The following is a 15,703-nucleotide window of genomic DNA, read 5'->3' on the forward strand; positions in this document are numbered from 1 at the left end:
TGGAAGTAGAATACTATTTAGTAAGCATATGTCTATGACACATACTAATTATACTGATTCTTTACTCAGAAACTTTTTTGAATTGATGCCTACAATCTACGGAAGAGGTACACAAGTTATAAACTTTCATCACTTAATTCATCCGTCTGATGACGTAAAATATAAGGTAGCACCATTGTCCTTATCTTCAGAGTTTCCCTTTGAAAACTATCTAGGACAAATGAAAGAACTAAGTAAAACTCCAAAAAATCCATTAGTGCAAGTTAGCAGGCAATCACATGACATGAAATCTGGAACTTTAAAATAATTAAAAAAAAACTAAACATTTTGTGGAATCATAAAAAAAGGATCTTATTATCCTGTAACTTTCTTGAATTATGAAAACGATTGGAAAATATTAAAATTAAAATTTAGACAGTGTTATACTAACTTTGAGACCGGATAGTATCATTTATAAGTATAATGAAAAACTATTAGAAATTATTAGGTTGTTTTCCAAAAGTCAAGAATTGCAAGGGTACTATTGAGATTATAAGGCTACTTTTGATTATCGTTGTGATTGAATTGATGTAGGATTGGTGCAAACTATAAAATGTTCGAAAAAACTAAAAATATTTGATTGTGATATGATAGACAGCAAATGTTTGAAGATAAAAATTTGTAGTGTTATATATGCGATAAAAATGTTACATGTTAATTATTAATTTCGAATTCGCTGTAAAATAAATTTTATAAGTCTTTTACGAGTTTTGTTTTTTTTTTTTTTTTTTTTTTTTCAAAAACAATATTTTAATACAACGTATTACGAATTGACACATTGCATTTACGAAAAGAATAATTGGGAGCCCACCTTACCTACAGAATAAACATTTTTTGATCGTTCGGCCAGCCTGCTTACTCGTCGCGAGCGAGCTACTCGTTCTTAGTAGAAAAACATAACGCTTTCATTTAGCTTAGATTTAGCCTAACAAACGAGAAGCCCTACGGTGGGCGAGAAAGATACCCCATTTAACTTTTTTGAATAGTTTATATTGATAATTGCAGTAGACAATTATAAAAATTATAAATCGTGCTCTAAATGTAATGTTATAAGAATTTTTATAAAAATTTTAATTCTATTTGCATGCAAGTTTGGTTGATTAAAAAAACAATCGATGTATAATTGCAACTAATTGGCAACGAACAAAACAAGGCAACAGAAAAAAATCGCAGTTTAAGCGCACAATCGAAAATGTCTATAAAAAAATACTAGATTTAAGTGTTTATTTTTGAAAATTACAAAGCAAAGGATAATAAAAAAGCCGTAGAATTGATTCCAAGATCATGGATCAGCGAATTCGAAGGATCGGTTTATTGCAAATATCTGTCAGAGCAAGAGTACCATTCGATCTCTATGTGGGTCTAGAAAGAGAAAAAGTCCAATGATTCATTTAAAAAGTTCCTAGTACGGATATACTATCCGAAGCCAGTGAGTTTATCTTAGAGTATTATGTAATTGAGATACTCGTATTTAGTAATTAATGAAAGATATTGTAACCTAAAAAACGGTACAACAAAATAATCCATTTTTTGACGTATATATTTAATGAGTAAAATAATTATGATACATATTTACAGAAAATTTGGCAATAGGAATAGAAAAACTGACAATGACATTTGAAAAAACTAACTTATCGAGCTCAGGAAATGGCACTAGTTACGAAAAAGACAAGTCAAACAAAAATACGAGTGCAGTGATACCTATATTAAACAGTAAAAACCTTCAGCAAGAATTAAATGACATACCACTGATGGATAAAGATCAACTCAGCACAGCAGAGTCATCGATAACTAGCCGTCATCAGAAAAATAAATAGGCATAATGAGTCCTGTTATATCGCCAACACCAAAGTCGAAATGGACTCGCATGTAAAACTAACAACTGTTAAAGATTCAAACAAACTTTATAAAAAGATTAAAATGGACATGCGATCGTTAAGAAGTAACATCCAGTATGATATACGTCAGAATCGTAACATCGTAATGGCTGACTTGAAAGCTGTAGGAGCTTCATTAGATACTGATGATGCCTTGAATGAATTTGTATCATTATTTTCAATGAACTTTGTTGTTGAATTGAAAGCTTTTTATAAGATACTCAAAGCGGATAAGGCAAAACAAAGAAGTTTGGATAGTAAATAAAAAAAATTTCATGTATTCCTCATTACAGGATTGACTAATTTTATAAATTTTTTTTTTTTTTTAATATGCAGACTTTGTGGATAAAAGAATCATCGATAGGTATGGAAACCTATAAATTTGCAGTTGGAAAGGTATTAAAGTCTTTACTAAAAAACACTGTTCAAACAGAGTTTTCTGGTTGTAGCCGTGGGGTCAGAGGACAGCAAAAAAAAGAACTTCAGTATAATTCAGTCTTACAAGCAGATGAAAAGTATGGGAAAAACTATAGTCCGCCGATTTCGTGCATACCTTTAATGTGAATCATAAATTTTTTTGTGGATTTAGTAATTGAGAGAAATTTTCAATGTCAGAGAAGGTAATTCTAAGCTATATACTTCGCGGTAGATCGGGATGGAGGAAGATCCCAGCAACAGCAGCCCTAGATAATCGTAACTGATATCTTGTTGTAACAAATTGATATTTAGTAATATATTTTAATGTATTCAATATCAAAATGCATATAATGTAGAATGTGATGTGTTTCTTTGGGAGAACGTAAAAACTTCAGAAACGGAAGACAGATTTTTCATTATCACTGTACAAACTCATTTTAAAGAAAGAAAGAATCCCTTGATGAACATAGTTTGTACATACGTATCCGTAAATCATACAACGCTGTGAATAAAATAGCCATACACATACATTGGGTTATTGTACATCGAAGCATCGGATTGATATTGTATACGGTACAGTGACAGTATCAGAAATGAGCATTGGCCCGATACAATTATTTTTGTACTTATATCTAGTCGTCATTGATAGGTCATGACGTATTTAAAGGAGCTATGCAGTTCAAATTGTATCTCACTATCAGCTATTTCGTAAAAAATAAACGGTTAAATATTGGTTCGCCTAAGTAATTATAGATTAAATAATGTAAAATACGTTACAAAAAACAAGTTGCATGCTTCAAAAACAAAAATAAACAAAAATCAAAAATTTAACTAGTTGTGCCAATCATATAAAAAAAATTATTTACAATTTCTTTGGCAGCTATCACCAATTTTGTAAAAAATTTTTTTTTTTTGACAGAGCGAGAAAGAATTTGAGAAACAATTGTTTTTCGGAAACTGTACTAAGATGTTAGCTCGAGTTTTTTGAACCACCAAAACACACGTTGAGATCAAAATGCGAAAGTAAACACACGTTGTTTTAAATTGTAATTCGACATTTAAAAAGTTTTAAGCACATTCCTATAACAGTGGCTGAAAAACACAAATTATCGCATAGAAGTGTCAATGGGTCTTACGCAAATAACATTGAATACAAACATATTAATTCGTACAATCCCGAGAGCTTTGATTCAGATAAATATGACATGATTAAAAAGCATGAGTTTTTAGGTAACATAAGATATTATATGGTTGATACTTTTTTTTGCAGTGTACGTTATTCAACATTATCTTGGATTACAGTTGGAAAGTTGGGATTTTCTGTATCGTAACAAGAAGTGTAGGCTACACAAGCGCTTGTTGAATAAGGATAACGTTAAATATTTATTTTGGTAACAAGAGTGACATCGCTACTGGAGATATTTTTTAACCCAAAGAACCGTAGGGTAGCTCTGGTTGGATGGTACCTGAGAAGTAAATCCTGCTTTCTCTATAGAGATCGCAGTCATTATCTGAAAGTTCCGAAGTCCACCTAAGAAAAAGTGAGGAGAGAAAGGAATATTTTAGCCTTAGGGTTGAAAGTACTGCTTGATGGACAGAAAAGTGGGATTGTCGGATTTTTGTGTTTGAGTTGAGATTAATGTTCGTTCTATTAAAGGTGCAAAGTGATGTTTGACGCGAAAAACTATTTTGTGCCCTAGGGTGAGATAAAATTTTGTGCCTGACGGGCAAAAATGTTTCTTACCGCCCATAATTGCAAAATATGCCCTAGAGCACAAAGCACTTTACCTGAGGGTCCAAAAAAATTATTGTATGATGGTTTTTATGTAAACGCTTTATTCTGAATGAACATATTATTGACACCGTGGGTGGAGACTGCCTTTAGGATATGCCTTTTTAGGATCCTGGACGAAGACTGCTATGCTTTTTTCCACTGTTCGGACTAAAATTATGCCCTTTTGTCTGTTCTAGACGAAAACTATGCCCGTTTTTTGGTCCCCGACGAAGACTATGCCCTTCTCCGGAGTTCGTACGAAAACTATGCCCTGTTTTGGTTTCCGACGAAGACTATGCCCATGTTTTTTGAGTCTGGACGAAGATATTGATGTTTTCTGGAGCCCAGATGTAGTACAATTCATTTAAGCTCTCCTTACATTTGTGTTTGTAATTAGATATATATAGTCAAATATACTTATATTGTGGTTGTTGTTTACATTTATATAAATAATTGTGAATAATAATACACCATTATGAAATAATAATACAAACCCAGGAATGTTTTTATAAGCATGGTAATTTGCAACAAATGAATATGAAAGACTCTTTTAGGTTTTATTTTCAAATTTAATTTTTTTTCTACATTTTTGTTGACTGTAATAAGTAATGTAATTATTGTAACTTAAAGTTAAAAAATTAATAAAATTTGTACAATTCGTGATATAATAAAATATAATATTCGTAAGAAAATTGAGAAAAAAGTAAACTTTTTTTTATTAATTAATGTTTGTAAGACATCCATATTTGAGTGAAAAAGTATTTTTTAACCCATGAATAAAATAGCAAGTTTAAATTAATTACAGTTATTGTTATGTACAATTTACGGAATCTTTTTAAAAAATGCTCAAAAACCCCTGTTTTAACATTTAACAAAACTCCAAATACTTGAGCCGTTAGACCTGCTAAGAATAATGATTACATGTTGTTTTTTTACAAAGGCGTCAGTAGATTTACGTACATGTGAATCTCGATGTAAAGATAAAACTTATATCGATATAAATACATACACAAGTATCGAGAAAACTGAGAATGTTAAATCGTTTTCAGACGGTTCGTATTCGTGAGCTTCTTGCAGCGTACTAGTAGCTAGTAGAGGGGTGAGTGAGTAGATAATATTGGGGTGTTTTTTAATTTAGTTTTTGTCTGGACGCGAGAAAAAGACATATTTTTAGCCCAAACTCAAAAAAAATGGCATAGTTTTCGTCCGGACTAGAAAAAAGGGCATAGTCTTCGTCCGGGCGCGAAAAAAACGGGCATAGTCTTCGTCGGGGACCAAAAAAGGGCATAGTTTTCGTCTGGGCTTGAGAAAAGGGCATAGTCTTCGCCCAGACTTAAAAAAAATGGGCATAGTCTTCGTCCGGACTAGAAAAAAGGGTACAGTCTTCGCCTGGGACGTCGATATGTTCCCTCTAATTTAATCCACTATTAATTTTTTTTCCAGACAATATTCAAAGTGATGTTGGATTGTTAAAATAATAAATTTTTTGTAAAAATAGTTGATTAACATGATCCTCTGCATTGTCTGATCACAAAAGCAAATATTAAATTAAAAATCAACTGAACAACTATTATTTTAGAAAGCAATGGAAAGCCGGTTAATGACAGCAAAATTGGTTGAGTTAAAAAAGGAGGCATTGATATTTTCAAAAGATAACGAGAAATGCACTACAGTATTTTTACCATCAGAGAATTAAATAATCATCACCGCAGAGTCTTCTGTTTCTAATCACAATAATGAAACACAGCGAACCCCATCCCCACCACTAGTTTTGATTACAGCGTCTTCTATTGAAAATTTCCGTGTCCCGTGACATTTACTTAAATCCACTCCGCTAAATATTATATAAAAAAAAAAAATTTGCAAAATGTCGATTTAACAAAATTATCGAGTAAGGAAGTTGTGAATACAACAGCCGTGGAAATGTGAGTGATCAATAAATACGCCAAAGAGATCGATTTCAGAAAAATCGCCTATCAACTTGAAAATTTGTATCCTCATGTATTCGAAAATCGTTAGAAAAACGTGAAACGAATTAGCAACGGAACCAAAGTCATGTTACAGAAATTAAAAATACCAAATATAAACATGAATAAACTGCAGCAACAAAATGCTTTGATAAACGTCTTAACACCAAGTACATTCCATGTTTGCAAGCAAAAGAAGCTGAATTCTTTAAAAGGCAGTTGTCCAAAATTTCAGCTGACATTATACTCTTACAGCAAAGAGCAAACAATCGCTAAAGAACATCGTCTAAAACCACTTAAGATTAATATTCCACTTAGACTATACAGATACAGTTGCTTTTAATTTATATTTATTACCCTTCACCAAATCTTATCCACTTCAACGATTCTTTGATAATATTAGTAAAACCTATCTCGTGGACGAATTTGTGTCGACGTGGCCATGCCTGTTACATAAGTACTTCATATACACCCACTTTTAAATTTTAACTGGAAAATCAATCCTGGACTTCTAAACTAGATTACTAGTAAAATATCCAGAACTACTATAACATGAAGGGAAAAAACAATTCATACCCATTCACGCAACTATACGGAATCCGAACAAATGGAGTGTATTATGTGCATACGAGTAATAATCATTCATTTCAAAGAAAATCCAACAGATATATTTAAATCAATTGAGCTAATTCTTTTTGAAAATAAGTTAAATTCTTTAACGGAAGAAGAAAAATTAAATTTGCTTAAGAGCTGTCTTTTATGAACGTATAAAAATCTTGATGTGGTCAATTAAAATTCAAAAACATTCAAAAATTTAAAACTCTGTTATTTGAACCATAAAAGCTATCCAAATTCACTTGATACTTCAACTTTTCGAACTATTTCACAAGTAACAAATTTTAATACTTCCTTTTTGTCATAAATACCTCATTTATTTTAATCAATTGTACATATTAAAGTATACAGCAACATTTTATTTTTTGGAAGGAGCTGATCCACAAAACTTTATGATTAAACATAACTACCTACACTTAGCTATCACAGATAATTTAAAAAAAAATATTTGTAACGACCAAAGGTAAGTCATCATAAGATCTGTGGAAGATAAACACCAATAATTTTATTGTTTTATTTTAGTTGATAATTTTGAAGAAGTGGATTTCTGAATATGCCTAAAAAACTCAAAATCTACAGAGTTTTACTGGTTGTGGGTAAGCATATACTGAATAATAAATTAATCAATATTTGATGTTTCAGGATTACTTCTTGCTGCTTATTTAGTGTTTTATTGCATCCTTTCAGACACAGCAGCATACTTTTTACTGTTTTTACAGTTTAGGTATTTAAGGATTGTTCCAAAAAATGCTTACAAGGGAAAAACAAATAACCTCATACTAGAGTCGATGCCCTTATTAATATTTGAAAAGACTTAAACTGGTGATGTAAGAAGCAAGACAAAAGTTAAGAATGCAAGGCAGAGTACGAATCGTAAAAACGCATTTGTTTTAGTTCTAAATTGTTTCTACTTTTTTGTGTATTTTTTAAAACTATTATAGTATAAAAAATCAACAACGATTAGCATAAACTAAGTCAAAAATATGAATAAAAAAAATTTTTAATGTATATATACGTAAATTTTCTTGTGTTACTTAATTTTTGGGGATGAAGTAATAGACGTAGATTAAATCAATTTATGTACTATTGCTAACTATTTATTTAATGTCTAAATGATATACAGGTAATTTTAAGAATATCTGTTTTGTAATAATAAAAAGTAAAAACGTAAATATCGCTTACAAAATTAGGTACAACCTTGTCCAAAGAATATCAATCAAAATGTATTACTGTATAAATACAGAAATATGTTAGAACAGCTACTACGGCGCTTGTAAAATGTATCCTCTATAATTTTTAATCTTACTATCTGCATCTTACTTTCACTACTAATGTTGTATAAATATAGTACCTAACACTATATTGCTTAGTACGCAAAATTACAATCTACCTCGTGAATTTACAAGTGATATTGTAAGGTTACAATTCTATTTGTAGAAATAACATTTGAACACCTTTTTCTTTGGTATTACGAATCAGGTAGTAAATTAACAAAGCATATTATAATATATATAATTTTTTTATAAATCAACTATATTTAATATGGGTCGCATGTATTTCTAATAACAAATGTTGTAATTTAACAAAAAAAAATTTTACTGTTTACGATAATGACTCACCTTATCGAATATCTTATGGACTGTAGAGCAGACGGCTGAAAATGACTCACTTTCTTGAACTTCTATCGAGCTGTACATCTGACTACTAACTGACTAGCTAGTTGCACCAAGCATGAGTTTCTTGAAATTAAAAAATTTGAAGAAGCCTCTTTCTTTGTCCCCTACTCTACCTCGGCCTATTATCACTGCGGCGGGGGAATGCGATAAAAAAAAAAAATGTGAGCACGCAGCTTTATCACGGCATCGCTGTATTTTGTGCTTCGGCAATTTTTCATGCCTCTCCCGAAAAAATGAATACTACCAGCTTTTTCTTCTATCGTTTTTCTAAATTTCTCATTCATCTATTTATTTCTTTTCTCTTTTTTTAAACTTTCTCAAAACCACTTAAGAAAATAATACGATAATTTACATAATATCTAAAAACTAGTGCGTCAAAGCTACAGCTAGCCTACGTGACAGCCGGCATACTTAAAAGCGCTGCTTTGGTTTGGTCGTGATCTTTTTTGTTTTCTGTATTTACAGGTAAGTACGTCTTCCCAAAGTACCAAGTGCATGTTTTTCATGATTTTCCGATGATACTTGCCTCACTGGACCGACAGGTACTCTCAAGATGAAACAAGCGTAAGTTCCTCTGCTTGTCGTTCCTGTATCGTGGCCCACCCATCGGCCAGGCGTATAATTGTCACCTGTTCCACCTCATCCGCTGGAGCCCTGCCTAAGGGACCCTTGACTTACCTTTTATGCCGAGCAGCCTGTCATGAAGAAAGGCAAGCGTGTAGGTACCTACTACGAGAACTACTGCAAGAGTCGGTTTAATTTTCATCATTTATGTACACCAACTTGGCTCGTTTTTTTTACGTTTTAACATTTTTATTGATATACCGCCTGCACATACTTGAATGATACATGAGACCTTAGTTTTGCTAGTGTAAATATTAACCGTCCGCTCTAGGAGCAGCGTTTCCTTTTGAACTGGTGGATTTATCCCGTACTGGGGACCTATTCCATACGTTTTGACGAAGAGCTGAAACGAGACAAGAGAACCATTTTCGCTCATCTCCGAAAAGCTACTTTTTGCATAACGATGGATTTATTTTTTGCAAATATCTCCAGTCCCTAAATGATTTCACCGTACATTGTAACTCCGAGTGTGTTGAAGTGGACGTTTTACAGAATGTATTGTGTAAATTTCTCTTTTTTATTGCGTACATTGTATTGTAGTTGTGTCGATGAGGGGTTGGTATAAGACGTACAGTACAGTTTATAGAGAAAATTGAATACGTATTTAAAATTTTTTTTTAACAGTAATAAAAAGTTTTAACAATATTTCTTCTTTATTAAAACTTTTTTGATAGGTGTAGGTACTTTTGAATGTTCTATGCTTGAATTTTTTAAGAACTCTACTTTTATCGAATTTGCAATTAAAAGGCTAGAAAATAACTTTAAATTTGTAATTTTTAAAAAAAATAAAGCATTTATTGAGACCATGAGGAATTTTTCGAAATTGGAACCATACTAACAATTTTGCAGAATAACGAAAAATTCTGTTATACTGTTATTCTGTATTTCAGACAGAAATAGTTATACCATGTTGAAGCAATGAACAAACAAAAAATCTTTGTCTTCTACGACCTTAAGAATATATTGTATCTACCAATAAGCTATACATCACTTAGCAACTAACAAGCAAGGCAATTACTTTTTTCCACTTATCATTACGAGCATATAGCTTGACGGGCAAGCCTGAACGTAGACGTGAGATTAATAGTTTTATGTTATCGTTATTTTAATTTTGGTTTAATTGCTTTTTAGTTTTTAATTTCGAAAAAACATTCCAAGAAATGGCTTGATAGCGTGAAAAATAAAATCGAGCAACAGAACAAATTGTCGTCATCGACAAAATCATCATGAAATTGAAATATTACCGATATACGTGCAACACAGCCATATATTATTAGTTAAATCGAATAAGAAAGAAAAACAACCGATGTTTGTTGTTTGTATGAGCAAACACAACTGAGACCATCGTCAAGCCGTGTCCTATAAAGACGTCAATTCTCGCCTTGGAAGTGACATACGCCCTTCTGATCCGCATCTACGGCTCGACGATCTTTGTTACAACATGAAGAAATGGCTAACCCCCCGGGAAATACTGCACTGAGCAGCTGTACAGCTTCAAGCTTGCCGAAGAACAATCAACACCGAAGAAACAAAAAAGGCATAATACTAATCGGACTGCAGAGAAGGGCGCGAGGTGATCTCTTGCTGATGCGTACTAAAAAACGTTTTTGGGGTAAAAAAAAGGGACGACATAGGAAAAAATGAAAAAAATGACACTTAAGTACACGTACTACATCAAGGATAATGAGCATAAAGTGTTTCGAGGAAAAGGATACAAGCGTGTATTGTACACGCGTCAGGCACTCGGGCAACGGACCGTAGCTGGTTGTATTTTACGCATTGTCTCCAGCAAAAGGGCTTAGGATTCCCTCGATGGTCAAGCACCTACAGTAAAATAAATGGAAGTAATAGGTACCGTGACCTTCTGACGGTTTTCACGAAAATTCACGGACAACCAGCCCCAGCGCCGTGACCCGAGCGTTCGATTTGCCTCGTACGTTATAATATATAAATACACAGATAGGCCGGGAGAGAGAAAGAAAAACAATTAATGGTTCTTATTCTTATGCCCATGCACGCATACTCACTCTATATACACTTACTTCGATCTCACGTTTACCACTCTACGAGGACCCGTTTCCTCTTTCTCTCGCACACACAATATTTTTATTACTCTACTCTTTGTGACTTTTTTTTAATGAGTTAAAAAACACATGGGTAAGGGTGTTAGTATTTCTAATGGTGGCTATTTTGTTTTCATAGTAATTACTTACTCATAATAATTATATCGTCATTGCTATGCTCAATCATCTTGTGCTACACAAGTTGAGCCACTCATATTGTTTGAGACTTATGATGTATTTGATCGGATTTCGCAACAAATAAACAAGCAAATTAATAATAATCGACGGGACACGTATAACCTTCATCAAAACTAGCTGTATAAATACTTAATACATATTTTAATAGTTGATCTCGCTCTACTGAGGTCTTAAGGCATTTTCATCGCTCACTAAAATATTAAAATGCCAAAAAAAAAAAAAAAAAAAAAAAAAGTATTATTGAGCTTTTTTTAACCTGTAGCACTTGACAGTCATTTTAGGTGTAGGATATCAGTTGCGTGCCAATTACTAAGTAAGGTGTAATTATAACTGTTATAATCACAACAAGTATCGTACTAAAGTTCAGCAATTAGTTTTTGTATTCTGTAAGCGGCATGGAATACGAGTATCACACGCAACGTGAGTCTCAGATGCGAGGCAACGACTTCGTGAAGCTTTTTTTTTAATTTTATTTTGAAATCGAACAAGTTACATTTTTCCGTAATTTTCAAGTACGACTTCTTTTCTATGGAAATGTAGAAACAACCCGTTGATAATACACTATTGTCAATATTTTTTCTTGTTATTACCTACATACTTTACTAAACAGAACTACTTTTCTATGGAAATATTAAAGGTTAAAGCAACACGTTAACAATATACTATTGTCTGTTGCGTAGTTCTGTGGTTCCAGTTTGGAAAGGTTTTTCTTTTTATTCTTATCTTATCTTACTAATATACAAAGCAAAGTTACTAATACCGTTGTAATCGCTAACCGCGAAAACTTCTGAACCAATTTTGCTGAAATTTTGCATACCGATTTTTGACACTTCGTAAATGGTTTTAATTTAATTTTTATCTTGGAAAATTTCATAACAATAGTAAAAAATAAGATCTAAGATTTGCGAAAATATGCCAGCTTTTCACGTTAGCTCAGTATAATCCGCTAGATGGCGTCGACATAAACTCGTAGCTACCTACAGTAGAATTAAATAAGTGTAGTTATGATGCGCCAGAGCGTCTAGCAGATTTCTGTAGTCGTCTATCGGCAGATTAATGAGAGCTGCATTAACGATGTAGATGATAGTCGTGTAGCTAGGTATCCCAGTTACTGACGACACTTTTGTTTAATGAGTCATAGACATTGTACTCAAACGACATTTTGCCCGCCATTTAGAAGATTGCCCATTGCTATGACAACATAGTATCTTCATTTACTGTTGAGATAGTTTTCGAGAAGATTCTTAAGAAAATTCTTGAGAAAATTTTTAAGAAATTTTTTGACAAATTTCTTAAGTAAATTCTTAAGAAAATACTCAAAAAAACTGTAAAGGAAATTCTTGAGAAAATTCTTGAAAAAATTAGCGTTAAACATTCCCATTCAAATAAAGTACAAAGTTATATAAAGAGATCAAATGCGGATAGTAAATAGTTATCTATGATTTTTCTATTATGGACAGTAGTAGTACTGCTGGTTTGTGCAATTTTTATCATGATCTCCAGTTTTGGATGATATTGTGGTCAAAGATAAAAATGGTACATTATTTTATTTCACGGAAGAATAGCAAAAGTTTATTATTTTAAAATGTTTTAAGATGAATTAAAATTGGTCTCTTATATTAGAGGAACAGGTTTGTATTTTTTCAGGTTCTGAGCTTCTAATTTTGTGATAACATTACGATAAAAATTGTGTTTTTAGCATGGCAAAGTTAGCAAATATCGTAAAAAAGCATATTAATTCATTGGTCGTTAATATAGTACATTAAGGATATTCGGTAGAGATAAAATCCTGTTATAAATCTTTTTAAAATTATAACCAGATGTTATTATTGTTATTACAATGAAGCTGTCAAAATTTCAAGAGGTTCGTCTGTTTCGTTTCCAAGATATTAAATTTCAAAGTTCAGTCATTTTAACACGACCGCTTATGGGGTAACTTATAAAAACTCAGTTTAAATGGGTGTGGCAGTACACCCCCACACATAGGTGGTAAGTGGGTGGCCCCATTGACTAGGCCAGTAGTCTGTCATGGTAACCTGGAAAAAACAAAAGTTTTAGGTTATACTTACTAATATGGATTTACTGGTCAGAAAAAAATTGTCTGACGTCAACGTATTTTTTACCGTAATTTTACCGTAATTGACAGTAAGGTATTTTTAGTTTTCTAATTAAGACAAACCGTAAAAAATTTTCTGACCAGTAATTGGTAAATTTACCTAAAAATTAAAGAAAAATTTTGTCACAACAGGAAAAAATACAGTGAGTTTGTGATTGACTGATTTTATTTATTTACTTAATACTAAATAAATCAACGTGTTTTTTAAATTACAGTGTAATATAATTATATATTACAAATTAAATACTAGTTTTAATTAAAATACTGACTTTTTTAAAGATCCTTATAAAATAATATAGAATAACAAAGTAACTATGGTTTTTTTTAAATTAGAATACTTAAATTCTTTTTCATTTGTTGTTAAATGTTATCAAGAAGATTTACATTGGCTAAGCCTTCTTGGTTGATACCTTCAACTTCATCTATCTCATCTTTATCAGAAGAACATGACGGGTCGGGCTTTAAAATTCTTAAATTATGTGCAACGTAGGTGATTTTAAAAACTCTTTCATTTATCAATCGATTTCTTATAATGCTATGGATCCAGGCATGTATACTAAAAAAGCATTTAGTAGCCGCAAAACTACTTGGCAAATTCTAAATATTTACCGCAATTTTACCTATAGAAGTTACTTTACATGTCCTCTTTCACCATAGTACATTTGGCAAAAAATTAGGAAATTCTTTTACGAACTGGAAATTCTTCAATTTTTCGTTTGGGTAAATTAAATTTTTTTCGCTACGTTTTATCATTAATTCAGCTCCAAGTTAGTATTGCCTTTGATTTAAAAACTTGCTACGGAATTCGGGTTCCAATAAATGAGATCTAAAGCCATAGTTACACGAGAAGCTAATTTTAGTTTTAAAGTTAGTTTCTTTAGATTTCAACAAAAGTAAAACACTATTTGACTCTCACGTATATCGATGCGAGAGTTTTACAGTCACAAAATTTTTTGACCGGTCAACGTAAACTTGCGGCTGTGTGATATGGGCACCTGAACTGTTTCTAAAAATCTGCAAAAATAGCCAAAAAATTGCGCGTAATTTCCTCGAATTTCCGCTACTTGTAAAACAATTGCGCGTGACATACTTTTGTAGTAATAAATTATTACTTGCGGGTGCTGGGTAAATTTTCAATGATCCATTACAACAAATCTATCACTCGCAGCTTAATTACAAGAACGCCATTAATTTTCGCGTAACACGCAGAATAAAATTGACTCTTGAGTTGTTATAAGCTATTAACAGTTATGTAGTGCGCAAATATTTATTTAATTACGTATTACCATATCAACTATACTATATCTATATGTTGAAATACGCATGCGCGAGAAATTCGCTCCAACAAAATCGTCCTCATCTGGGATGTTATGAAAGCCTATATATATATATATATATATATATATATATATATATATATATATATATATATATATATATATAACTGCGAGTTCTGTGTATTTTTGCCTGTAAGTCCTCTTATCGGTAGTATTAGAAAAATATATCTTGTATAACCTATATAACCCCTTTTCAGAGGACAAAGTTTGCCCACCGACTAAGCACCGCGTCGTCTCTATCTACCTATTGTTCTTGAAAAGAAAGCCAGTAAGGTATCGCTTAAGGCCTCGTAGACGACGGTCCTCCGATTTTCTTGCTCTCAGAGATCCGTACAGCGAGTTCAGCTGGCTACGTTGACGAATAGAAAATGAAGAAGTTTGGCGGCTTCGGGCTGCTTAAGCTCATGCAGGCTGATCCCACCCTGATCGGTCGCATAATGCCCCTGACTTTTGAGCTGCACATCTTCGAGGCTACTGCTAAGGATACCATTGGCATTGTATCTCACGACAGTGATACTGGGGCCAAGTGCTGTATCGCCAGGACTGAGAATCAAGTAATTACGTATCTGAATCTATTTTAAAAATAAATTTAATTCTACTTGGGTTTACAATATCTCTGCGCACATCCATTTAATAATTTTCTCAAAAAGTGAAGTATAATTTTTTTTGTGTATAGAGTTGGCAGAGATAAATTCGCAATAAGCGATTTATCTCTTCTAATAAAAAAGTAGTACAAATTGTGCGAGCTATGGTATGTATATTTTTTATTTTGTTTTTTAATTTTTCACAGTACAGACATCGATCAAACCATTTATAAGACTAATGGGTCTTAGATGTGACTAAAGGAGATGTGCGAAGATTGAAGACTGTAATTTCTAACAAGAAAAAAAAGCCTTGAGTTATGATGTAATAAGTTCAATTTTTATTCACAAAATAAGTACAAAAATATTTTTATCGACTATAAAAATGAACTTGTAGACAGCCTTGATATTTGTTTTAA

General features: G+C 32.2%; 1 long non-coding RNA gene across 1 annotated transcript; it reads left to right on the forward strand.

Annotated features, from left to right (window-relative positions):
- Positions 1-14,913: 14,913 nt before the first annotated feature.
- LOC149373126 (uncharacterized) lies at positions 14,914-15,703 on the forward strand. Its single transcript, XR_016293455.1, has 2 exons — positions 14,914-15,257; positions 15,494-15,703. It is a non-coding gene; the product is annotated as an uncharacterized LOC149373126 (long non-coding RNA).

The sequence above is a fragment of the Copidosoma floridanum genome, unplaced genomic scaffold, assembly GCF_036245765.1.
Source record: "Copidosoma floridanum isolate Cflo_tuat_1 unplaced genomic scaffold, Cflo_Japanese_pri ptg000040l, whole genome shotgun sequence".
NCBI lineage: Eukaryota > Metazoa > Arthropoda > Insecta > Hymenoptera > Encyrtidae > Copidosoma > Copidosoma floridanum.